The following is a 12,814-nucleotide window of genomic DNA, read 5'->3' as shown; positions in this document are numbered from 1 at the left end:
TTATAAAATAAAAAAAATTAAAAAGAATTTTGAGAGTACATTTATTAAGGCTGGGGACAGTGAAACAAAGAGGAAAGGATTAGGATCGAAGAAGCAACAGGAGAGAGCCCAGGCTGGGCTGCTTTGGCTCACTGAGAAGTCAGAGAAAAGGGGGCCTTGGAGACAGGTTCAGGGGATTAGCCCAGGACAAACTGCCGCTGCCCATTCCTCCCCTGGTTGCAAGTCTCATGGGTCCCTTAGCGTTTAGGACATGTGCTCCGGGGAGGGAGAGTGTTCCTAATAGGACAAAATCTTCATGAACATTGTACTAATGTGTAGCACATTACACCAATTAAGCAAGAAGCTCAAATTTATAAGTTTAAAGACCCAATATCCCCTATTTGCAAGCATACATCTCAGTGTTATCTTGGTTTCACCTAATTGTTACTCCACTGGGAAAGACATTTTAAATATCCCTCCCCTTCCAATACATCATCCTTTCTGAGATGGAAAGGGAACACTTCAATTTCTTCACCATTTCCCCCCTAATCTCATGAATCTGATACAATATTGTTAACAGGGCTTACATTAAGGTGTAAAGGATGCATATACATTTTTGTATACATGGAATCGCTCTAAAACAGCGGTTCTCAACCTGTGGGTCGCGACCGCGTGGTTGTCTGCTCTGGATGACTTTAACTTGAGGTCGCCTATAGGCTGGGATGTTCAATTAGGTGAGCGAGGTGGAAGTGTGGAAGCCTTTTTAAATAAGAAACAGGAATTCAGAGTTAATACCTTTTAACTTTGTAGTGCAGGGATTAGTTAGCCATAGCTGGCATGATCTCTCCAGCGAGGCTGGAGAGAGGCCTTGTGGGGAGGTCTTCTGATGGACCTGTCTCCAGGTTGGGCGCCTTGACTTTCAATGTCTTCATCTCCTGGCAGTGTGCTGTGGAAAGATTGCTCTACGAGCTGTGAAATTCATTTCAAGGGCGTCTATAAGTCCTTTGCTGTAAGCTAGAAGGTCGCCTTAAGGCAGGCTCATGCATTCCCTGATCTGGCCTCACAGGTCTTCCGAAAACAATTTTAAACGGGGACAATGGACATTTACCAAAAGGAGTAAATCTTACGTTAAGCAACACCAAGTCAAGAGCTTTAGGCCAAGGTAGACTAAAAGATTCAACCAAATTTCACCAACTGAGTTTTGACTACCTCACATGTTTGTGCTGTAAAACCAGAAGGCTGGGGATGATACACTGCATTGTTGGCCAGAGTTTGTCCCCCTGGTGTAGACTCTGTCTTGTAAAGTGGGTTCCCTGATCCCTGTGGAGCTCCATGGTGATTTTCCAACAAGAAAACATGCTTTCTGCAAGTATTTTAATAATTTTTTCAACTGTAGCCCTTCAAGGTGGGAATGCTTCTACCCAATGGGAATGCATACAAATCATCACTGGAGCACCTTTATCGTGGGAAGGGACAATTGGATTAAAATCTACTTTCCAAACATCAGGATTTTAGCATATCACACAGGCCTAATTAGTTTCATTTCTCCCTTTCATAAAGAGAGATTTCCTTATTTTAGTTATCCGTTTAATCATCCATTTAAAGACTTAACAAGCAATTATAGAAAGTTAAGTCATTAGGAGCAAAATTTAATTCAATATTAAGAAGGCTGGGTTACTGAAGCAATCAAAGAGCAGATCATACAGAACATAGGAAATAATCTTACCAAACACAAAATCCTTCCTTTGCCTTTGTAATCTCTTACCAAGAGCATACCATCAGTACAAGAAAACTTGTCCTTTTTAACAGAGAAAACCCCAAATTTCAATTCGGTATCAGGGTACTTTTGAAATCAAAGAAAGTTCACTTAAATAAACCCATTTCAGTCCTAGCCAACCTGACCCATACATACGATTTCAAGATTCCTTTTCTATCATCTTCCATAAACCTTCCAGCTTTTGTTCTTTTTCCTTTCTTACTCAAGAAAAATCATTTTAGTTCAGGACAAAATTAATCTTTCCTTCCACAAAATGTATCTTCATTCCTCATACCTTCTTCTCCCAAGCATGCATCTCTTAGTTTCATGTGAAATCTTTTTCTGTCACCGTAACATCCTGATCAGACTTTGTCACAAGTGACCCCAGATTTATTGGAAACTGAAAAAATTTCCCCAAAAACGTATCCTACTTATCTCATTTGTCTTTAACAATCACTTTTAAATTACTTCTTGAAGGCTTCATGAGACCTCAAAGCGATTAGCCATTCTCTCTAAAGACATGCTTGTTTTAATTAAACCAACAATCTTAAGCCACTGCATTCACTGAAGACTGATGCTAGCTCACACGCATTAGGAAGTGACTGGGTTCATGTCTGTTCTCTGTTTCATATAAGTGCTCATTTGTTTTAAGCCAATTGAGTGAGTTCCTTTACAACCCAATTCTGAAATTATAGTTCAGTCTTGGCAATACCATCTACCTGTAGAAATATACTATATCTACAACATAAATACATAGACAGATATAAATATACAGATCACCATAGACTGCACTCTTCTTTCATTTGAATATGCTAGCCTATGTGTCCCAGGCACAGAAATACAAAACTAAAAAGAAAAACTGGATCTGAATTATGTTTTTATCAGATGGACTAAGTTCATGTTTTGCTCCAATGGCCAAAGTTTTTGCATGCTATAAGGATTCCTTTAGAGCTGTTTTTAAAATCAAAGGATATATTTTCTTGTCTTTGAGAGCAAAGATCAAATAGATGACACCAGCTAGAAAATGTAGTGTGTGTGTGTGTGTGTGTGTGTGTGTGTACACGTGTACACGTACCTATGTGCCCATTGAACCACTTGACCAGGGTTATAGATAAGGTAACAGGAGAAAACAGTGGATATCTGAATTACATTAATGTAATGTCTACATATCCTCTACCACAATTCTGTCATCACATTATAAATGCTAACTTTTCCATTTTTATTAGTAATCTTTGATCCTTTATTTTCTTTTTCATCCAACTAAAACAACCGTTAATGCACTTGATAACTTTCTGTCAAGTTCAAAAGTATTTAGCCACAACCCAAAGTTTCTTTCCTTCTTTCTGCCCTGTTATCCAAGCTGAAATGCTACAGAACTTGAATTTGGTCAGAGCTACGAGTGAGGAAAGATCATGAAAGCTGAGTTCATCTGAGGCAACCACAACACACCACTCCTTCTGGAAAGATTACCTGACATTTTCTTAAAGAATCTAATAAATCTCTTCTGCCCGTTTTGTTGTTGTTATTAGTGGGGGTTTGGTGTTTTTTGGGGTTTTTTACTTTCTGCCCTGGTTTTTGTTGTTTTATACTTTCTCACCCCCACCTCCATTCACTTGTGTGGTTTTCTACTGAACAACACCTATAATAATTTATCAGTTCATGTCTCCATTATTTGGGGGTTCTGGATGTTTTGTGAATTTCCACAGAGTATTTGTATGGGTGAAGCATGTAATTTGTTACACATTATTATAAGCTTCAGCAGTAGGGGTGTGTGTCTTTAGGGTGAGAATATTAGGCAGAGTGTATGACTGTATGTGTAGGTGAGTATGAACATGGAGAGTTAATGCAAAAATGTTTCTATACTGTTACAGCTCCGAGGGGGTTGAGAATCTTTAACACCACTCTGTCTACATTTGGAAAATGATTCTCATTTCCCTCTTTTTACCCTGCCTCTAGCTGACTTCACGCAGCAGTGTCAAATGCCTCTGAGAGGGAGGGAATGCATTAGCTCAGGGATGATTCTAACCCATGAATGAGCTCTGGGCTGGGGGCGCCCCTCAGGAGACCCACTGACCCACTAGAGCAGGTGGCAAAGACCGGAGCAGATACACAGACATACACGAGAAGAACCACATCAGAGTCCGAAATCAGGATACTCTGTTTCCTGGAGTTGGTTTCTCTTTGGCTGGGAGCCAAGAGAAGTATGAGTGAATCTGCCCTAACTAGATAGGCAAAGCATTTTGGTCTCTACAGCTGTATCCCGAAAAATGTGCGTGGGACTTACCGATGGTGGTTTGTTCTTGGGTTGAAAGAACTGTCAAAAGAGATAAAGTCCATTATCATCACTGACTGGTGTGACACCTGAGAACAGTATAAACAATATTTGTAAGTAAAAGAACTAGCCCTAAGCATTGGGATGTGTTCAGTACGTACCAAACTGGGGAGGGAGATTCTGCAGGGGGTGCTCCTTCCAGCAGCTTCCGTGTGGTAGTCGTGCCAAGGGGGATCAGGGTCCTGTCTTCTCAGTTCAGCACTGCCCGCTCCCGCGGTGTCTGACTTGTGCTACACGAATGAATGCACACTCGCTCAGCTAGCTTATTCCCTCAAGTTTCTGAGAAATCTTCGCATGGTCCCTGATACATGTTCTCACTCTCCATCAGCAGTTGGCAAGGAGGCAATTAGAAGGAAACACCCCTAAGATCCAAGCCAGAGAAGGAATGCGGGGCCAGAGGAGGGCACGCACCAGGGATATCAGCTCTGGCTTTTTGCCCTCTGTCTGATGGTGGGCGGGAAGGGCATTACATATTTAGCACCTTGTATCATGGGATGCTCCCTGCAAGGAGATGCCTGTCAGGCAGCATCAGAGAGTCGTAAGGGTTTTGGAAGCAGGCTGTCTCCAGAGCTGGGGGAGTGGGTTTGTACGGATGCTGCCCGGAGCGCACTGTGTGCATGTATCACGTTCCCTGAGCTTCACCTACTTAATCGCTAAGCGTCCGACCACATTTCTCCCATTTTAATCAAGTAAGGCAAGCTGCAAGGTAGCGACATAGGTGGGGGGAAGCTTGCTCTACGGTTGGAAGAAATAAGACGCATACTTTTTAAGAAAAAAAAGGCTGTAATAATTCTGTGGGCACTGACTGATTTATGTCATCGGAGATGTAAAGACGACTCCTGTGAACTACGGAGGAGCCACGGCTACTCCCCAGTGCAGTACCAACGTCTGTGCATCAGCTGCAATCACAAGGCATTACTCTGCCCGCTGCTTTCATTCCAGGGAACAGCCTCTTCCCAAAAAGAGGATGGTTTTGAAAGTAGGATTTCCTGACTAAACCTGTGGGGGGTGGGGAGGGACGGCGAGGGTTTGATTTATCCAGCTCTGATCACTTCACTCTGTACTACATTTTAGGAACTGGAGAGCAGTAGGTAGAACAGCGAAAAGACATTAGCAAGTACTCACATTTTGAGCTGTGTAAATATCAAACATCAGCTTCCAGCCCGCGGAGCTATCTGTGCAGAGTGAAGGAGAGGGAGATTTCGTGAATAAAATGTCTTGCCAAACAAACCGAACGAGTCTTTTTACCGTGATTTCTGATAAAGAGCAATTTTCTTCCTTCTGAAACAACTCGTCGAACTGGGTTTTATCGCGAATGGTGCAATCACTGTTTGCTAATAAAAGTGATCCGTTTCCTGCAGGTGTTCCCAGTCGCCATTACCTGTCAAGTGCCCGTGGGCAGCTTCGGGAGCTCCCGAGCTTGGCCGTGCGGGCGGTGCCAGTGCACTTCACCGCAAACGATGACAAGCAACCGGTCCTCCCAGCGCCCAGCAGCCCGATCAATCACAAACCACTTTGCAGGCGCAGGCCCGCGTCCACCTCAGACATTTGCAGAGGTTTGGAGGTTTGGGGCAGTGCGTTTCTGCAGCCAATCTCTCAAAACCTCTTTGCCTTAATAGACGCAGTGGCTTTTGTAGTACTGCAGTGGTATCGCCAGTCTTGCTTTTAAAGAAAGCTCCTTTCAAAGCCGTTTACCACACCCAGTCTATTTGAACCGTATCATGCAGTGGGCCACAGGTCCGGACACTAACAGGAAAAAACAAATGAGAGATTTTGCCCTGAATATAGCATCATCAAAATGAATCTTTAAAACTCACGGCACAGCTTTCTCAGAACGGAGCCTGCTATTCAACTGTCCCGAGACCCTAACTGCAGCTGGGAGGTCCCGGCTGCTCGAGCCCCTCGCTGTCTTCATAGGCAGGAGGGGGTGGAGAACTCGAGATGCTGTGAACCGCATGCCTAAGAAAAGTACAGAGCCCTTTGGGAGACTAAACGAAACCGTGGTTTAGTGCAGGTCTTGAGCAAACGGCATCCTCTCACCAGTGGAGCAGTTGCTGCCCGGCACCTGGTGGCTGCACTGCCAGCTGCCAGCACAACCGCGGTCACAGCAGCATCTCCCCGAGGTGTCCCTCTCTAGCCAGGGCTCAAGCACGTAGGCCAGCAGTTCTCAACCTGTGGGTCGCGACCCCTGTGGGGGTCTAACGACCCTTTCACAGGGGTCACCTAAGACCATCGGAAAACACATATATAATTACATATTGTTTTTGTGATTAATCACTATGCTTTAATAATGTTCAATTTGTAACAATGAAAATACATCCTGCATATCAGATTTTTACATTACGATTCATAACAGTAGCAAAATGACAGTTATGAAGTAGCAACGAAAATAATTTTATGGTTGGGGGTCACCACAACATGAGGAACTGTATTAAAGGGTCGCGGCATTAGGAAGGTTGAGAACCACTGACGTAGGCGGCTGTCAGGAAAGATCGATTTCTCTGCCCCCGACTTCATTCAGCATGGGAGCCACGATCAGAAACAAGCACGGGTGGGTGAACTGAGTGGGCACTCCAAGTCGAAAGTCCTCTTGAACAGAAAAGAGAGCGCATCTGGCCATGCAAGTATTTAATTCTCCAAGCTTTTCAGTGATGTGCAAATTAATAAAGTCATCCCATCGTTCCAGTGAAGTTACATTCGTGTCTGATTGTTTCTTAACCAGCACTTCAAGGACGTAGCATCTGGCGGCATTACCGTGTGTGACTGGCTGCTGCACAGATGCGAGCTGCAGCTAAGGAAACAGCTGATGATAATTACTGGAGTTTTGCTATTTCCTATAATGGCTTCAACTGAAGTTTACTGCATGAGTACATTCCTCTCATGCAGGTCATTCATCTGTATCGATTTCCCATAATCTTTAACCTTGTTTAAATAATGGGCTTTAATTCCAGCAATTAAATGGGGTGACACAGTAGTAATAGTAAACGCACATTTACCATATATGAGGCACTTTGCTTGGCTTATATGCTGATTTATTTAATCCTATGAGAAATCATTGAAGTTAGAAAATTACCATTTCACAGGTAAGAAAACGGAGGCACAGAAGAGCTAACTTGCCTCCTTACCCATGTGTTGGAACTAGGATTTGAACCCATGAAGGCTGATTCCAGAACCCGCACTCTAATCACTGCACTGTGCCGCCCTAGAGTCTCAGTCAGAGGTTGTAGGATCTTCCTGTGCCCTGCCTCCCTGCTTGGTGCAGACACGTGCCCAGTGTCAACAGTCTAGAGTCTGTTTGATCTTTTTACCATTATGGTACATGTATGTGTCTTTGAATTCCTATCCTATTCCCTACCATTCCTCTAAGACAGTGGTTCTCAACCTTCCTAATGCCGCGACCCTTTAATACAGTTCCTCATGTTGTGGTGACCCCCAATTTCATTGTTACAAACTGAACATAATTAAAGCAGAGTGACTAATCACAAAAACAATATGTAATTACATGTGTGTTTTCCGATGGTCTTAGGCGACCCCTGTGAAAGGGTTGTTTGACCCCCAAAGGGGTTGCGACCCACAGGTTGAGAACCGCTGCTCTAAGAGCTCATGATCTGTAGTTCAATACAAGCAAGAAGAAAATAAAACCCAGAAAGGAGCCAACCAGGACTCTGAAACAAACGATCCTGGACCTTCAATGTTCACACCCAAATGTACCCGCTCTTCCTGGGTCCGCAGCACACAGCTTGCAGGTCAATGAGCAGCATCACGTAGCAGCGTGGAAACCTAGGTAATGAAATCGCACAGCCTTTATCAACGATTTGCTTAAGTAGCTGTACTTTACAGAATGTTTAATGTACGTGTTAACCGTTCTTTTAGTCTCTTCACGTTCTGTCTCGGAAAACTTAAATTATATTATCTCGTCTACCCAGAGAAATGCCATCCCTGAATTATACTTTGATAAGAAGCCTACAACCATTATATAAAGATATCATTACAAGAGTTGTCATTGCCAATGATTCAGTATCTTCGGCACAAATGGTGTTTACTGCATTATCCATTACCCACGGATGGCCTGATATCCCCTTCCGAGCAAGAACCACTGGTCCAGTATTGCTCAAACGTTGCTTCTAGAAAACATTTGTCTCTGCAGATGTGCCTGCGCATGTAATTTTGTCAGAAAATGAAAACGTAACTGTCATCCCTTGGATACTCGTTTTATCAGGACTAAGTTTAATGACATGTAATAAAAACCCAAACTGTGGTAACGTAGCCTAATGGTTTGTCTTTCACGAGGTAGGCAGATTGGGGCTGGTGCAGCCCCCCGGGGAAGTCATCACGGAAACCAGGTGAAAGCTGCCAAAAGGTGGCACGTTTACAAAAGGCCACGCGCCTTCCCACTGCAGTGTCTGCCTTCCCCGTCACATGACCCCTGTCCCCCGAGGAACCTCTCCCAGAGCACTGCTGGCCAAGATTCTGGGCAGTGCAGACTCCGAGACTCCCAAACCCCTTGGACAACTCAACAACAATATTTAACCTTCAGACAAACGCTTCGAGCTGAGGATTCTAATATCCTGATTTGGGGGCTGAATATGTAGACCCTTCTGCAATGTGGTCTCTGACCTGTTCTGTTTTGTGCCTTAAACTCTGAATCGGTCTACCTGACCGCATTTCTGTTTCACCACAGACTTGTTTTACGAGTTTGTTTTGCAGACACCAAGGGACATGGAGGTGTGGCCTGCCTGGTGACCCCTCGCCCCTGCTGACCATGTCTTAGGACGCCAGCGGTTGGCCAGGTACTGTGACCCGACCTGCTGACCACCAGTCAACTGAAACTGCTCGTTGTTCTTATCTCACAACCCTACTTGCTGGCGACTGAGTCAGCCAACCTGTGAAAGTCACTTGCCCTCTCCAATCGGAAAAATGCATGATGTATGTTTATGATCTTGTTTCCCTAGCAACCCATCAGCTTCTTGCAATTCTCACTTTTAAAACCTTTGTCTTATTTTTCCCACCTCAGAGCTGGTATTCGGCTAATCCGGAAGGCTACGTTCTCAGATTTGCAAATCATCAGAATCAAACTCTCTTTAATTCCTCAGAAGAGTCCTGTGGAACTTCTGTTTACAGAGCAAAACAGCATGCTTCCGCCTACGATGATGTGATGTTTCCTCCTACAAATGAACATGCTACCATTCTTTCCCCTTAAGTCACTGTATTTATCTCTGTTTCACCTCCAATTCCCCTTTGAGATCCTGTAGCCTGAAGCCAAAATTTACAGTCTCCACCATACATCTTATATAAAAGGAAAAGGGTGGTGGGATTTGTTGCTGATAATCAAATGAATTTGCTAATGTTAACATACCAATATATTCATAACAATGCAAGGAGCAAAATATGCAGCTGGTTAATAGTCCTTATTTTAGCGACTGTCCCTGCGGCCATCGTTGGTATTTGTCACCTCCTCATCCCATTCCTCATACTCTGTTCGCTTTGTCTCTGCCAGCTGCTCAGCTGGTCAAGAATCTACCCAGTGGGATGACCCAAACCGTCTCCCGGAAGCGTCTCCCCCTGCCTGCCTGGTCCCTGCAGTGCGGCAGGACCACCGGGTCCAACGCCCCCAGCAGCAGCAGCAGTCCTCTTTGCTGTTGCTTCAGTGGCATAAGAACTGCCCCCTCAGCCGAACCTCTGCTGATCCCTTGCTGAAAGCATTCCTCCCTTGGAATCTAAAATTTCTAGACCCGCAGCATTTGAACAAGAAACAAACATTCTGCAGATGGGTTGTTAAGGGGTAATGGTGTGAATCGACTCATGTCTGCCTCCTAATTCTTAGACCCGTTTCTCTCCTGTGGGTGCAAAGGGCCCCTACAACGTCTTGGACAGCAGGTTTGCACTGCTCTTCCAGGATACTGAAGGCTGTGCCCACTTACCTAGGTCCCTCTTCCTGGCCGCCCCACAAGCAGCCAGTTCTCAGGTGTTTGTTACCGGCTTAGACCAATTTAAGAGACAAAGGGCTGGCCCAGCTTCTTCCTCAAACGCTCAGACGTGTACAAGGAAAACGCACATGTTTGCCGTGTCTCTGGTGTAAATAAACCCCGAAAGCTACATTTTTTTTTCCTTTCTCTTTTGAAGACTCCCCAGATCCCCCTGCCCCCACTCTCCGTTGGCAGGCCAATTTTAATGTGTTAAACTTAGGAGGAGATGTCATCAAAAGGAGAAAAACAGGTGGGGAAGAAAGAGATGAAAACACTCTGACAATTCACTCCTGTTTTGCAGCTGTGAGAGCTGCAGATTTGAATTGTGTTACCTCCCTCCCCAAGTTAATTAATTCTCTTTTTTATAAAAACAGCAACAAAAAACCCCACATCTCTTTCCTTCAATCAGTGTCAACAGCCAATTACAATCTTTCATCACCGAAAGTGTAATAACACATGTTATCATGGGAGAAAACAGTTGGACTGACAAGATGAGCAATTCGCTCCTTTCTTAATCTTGTAATCACATGGTATGCAGCAGTTTACAATAACAGGCACCCAAGCTTGGCAGTAAATTACCCGTAAAGACTGTATGCAAATTCCCCATCATGGCACATTTGCCTTTGGCACAGAAGCGCGTGTCTTCCTGCAGCAGACACGGGAAGAATTAAGATCAACTCCTGAGAGAGCCTTCTCCTCCTCTTGAACCACTGCAGAAGGCTGTTAATTAGGTAGAGAGAGCATACTTGGTAGACTACGTAACCATGACTGGCATTTAGGGGCAGCAGAAAACGCAGGCAGGTGACATGACAGAAGGTGTTTCGCCAATGCTGCCACATGCTGACAGACAAAAGGCCTCCTGCCTACGGGCATCAAATATGTGCTGATATGATTTGGGTTTTTTCCCTAACGTCTTTGCGAAGCTCAGCTTTGTTTTCCGTGCTCAAAACCACATTCCCCCCACGCTGGAGAGTGTGAGTGTAGTGGGTATCAATCTTAGATCACAAACTGAATTGTGAAGGGATTCCACATATAATTGACAGGAAAAAAAAATTGACAATAGAGCTACCATATGACCCTCTTCTGGGTATCTACCCCAAAATGTTGAAAACACTTATTCATAAAAAATATATGTGCCCCTATGTTCATTGCAGCAGTATTCCCAATAGCCAAGACATACAAATAACCTTTGACCGATGACTGGGTAAAGAAGTGTACATATATACAACAGACTGCTCCTCGGCCATAAAAATATTGCCATTTGCGACGACCTGGATGGATCTTGAGAGTTTTGTGCTAGGTGAAATAAGTCAGAGGGTAAAGGACAAGAACTCATGTGGGATATAAAACAAAAAGCAACAAATGAGCAAACAAAACAAATAAACACATAAGAATAAACTTGTAGATACAGACAACAAAATGCTGAACCTTCCTTAATTTGCCCACATGTAACCACTGTAGATGATTTGTGGAAAGACATGACGGAGCCCAGCAATGCTTAGTGCCTATGCTTGACAATCTCCCATCAAGACTGAATAAAATATACCTATTTCAAATCAAACAAAGACACAGACACTCTGCCGTGGACACGGCGTGTTGCGTTCATTTCACACAACTAAGGCAAAGGTCCAACAGATACACTTCACTGTGAATGTCTACAAAGGTGCTGGTGAAAAGTGTATTAAATGTCTCTGTCATTTCCAGTGCCCAGAATGCTGTTGGTGGCTGTGGCTGGCGTGGCATGCCAACCACTAGCTTTGCAAGCAGGAATACATGATAATGAAATTTCAGAACACATGATCAATGGTAAGTTATTGATAACAGGCTATGAAGGATTAGAATTCTTACTATTGTTATGTGCGTTATTTCAACTAATTGTTGAGTACCACAATTCACAAGCACTGTGCTGAACTATAGAAACATCAAGCTGAAAAAAATGTCATACTAATTTCAAGGTGCTTGTGGTGTAATGTGGTAATCAGACTCATTGATGATTCCAATCACCCAAGGTAACTACTGAAAAATACTGGTATGTTTCTTTCTAGTTCCCTCCATGCCTACCAACCATGTACCAAAATTAGGATCATGCTATTTTATTTAGTTAACAGTGTCTTGTATGCATTTCTTATAATCTTCGAAAACGTGAGTTTTAATGACTTCATGGCATTCTGTTATGTGAATGTTCCACAATTATTACCAAAAATTCATCACTGTTGAATACTTAACCTTTGAAGTTTCCAAACTTACTTTAGCATAGTGATTGCATGAACATCCTTGTATATGACTCTGTCTACACTAATCAGATTTCTTTCTTAGAATACATCCTGAGAAGTAGATCTACTGGTCCAGAGGCTATGAGCAGTTTTAGACTCTTACAGACATGTGACCGATTGTTGTGGATCTATCCTTCACGTGATTCCTTAGGCAAGTGTTTTTTCATTCATTAGCAAGTCGCTATGTGCCAGCTGTGGTGCTCCAGCACGAGGGAGACATTGGTGAGCAAACCCAGCAGGGCCTCTCTCTGTACAGAGCTTGTAATCGACTAGAAGATAATCTAGATCTAACCTGAGAACAAGAATCTTTGTAGATTTAATGTTAAATTTTATGCAGAATTAAGAGACGTGGCCAAGGAAGAAATAGAAATAAAACTAAAATTTTTTGACTCTCAGAATACCATTGATGCAAATAATTCCAACAAATGGCATTAAAATTTGCCAAGCATTACAGCTCCTCTCAAATGACCCATAAATTATGTGTGCAGTTAGTTAAGGTTATGGGGGG

The 12,814-nt window shown here is 43.5% G+C and overlaps 1 protein-coding gene across 1 annotated transcript in view; it reads left to right on the top strand.

Moving 5' to 3' along the window:
• Positions 1 to 3,248, top strand: part of SLC35B4 (solute carrier family 35 member B4) — a 52,017-nt gene extending 48,769 nt beyond the window's left edge. The window contains exon 11 of the mRNA XM_081102443.1: positions 3,096 to 3,248. The gene's annotated coding sequence lies outside the window, so the exon portion shown is untranslated. The remainder of the gene's footprint in view (positions 1 to 3,095) is intronic.
• The last annotated feature ends 9,566 nt before the right edge of the window (positions 3,249 to 12,814 follow it).

Source organism: Myotis nattereri (genome assembly GCF_964212035.1).
Source record: "Myotis nattereri genome assembly, chromosome: 11".
Taxonomy (NCBI): Eukaryota; Metazoa; Chordata; class Mammalia; order Chiroptera; family Vespertilionidae; genus Myotis; species Myotis nattereri.
This window is presented reverse-complemented; position numbering and strand designations above follow the sequence as displayed.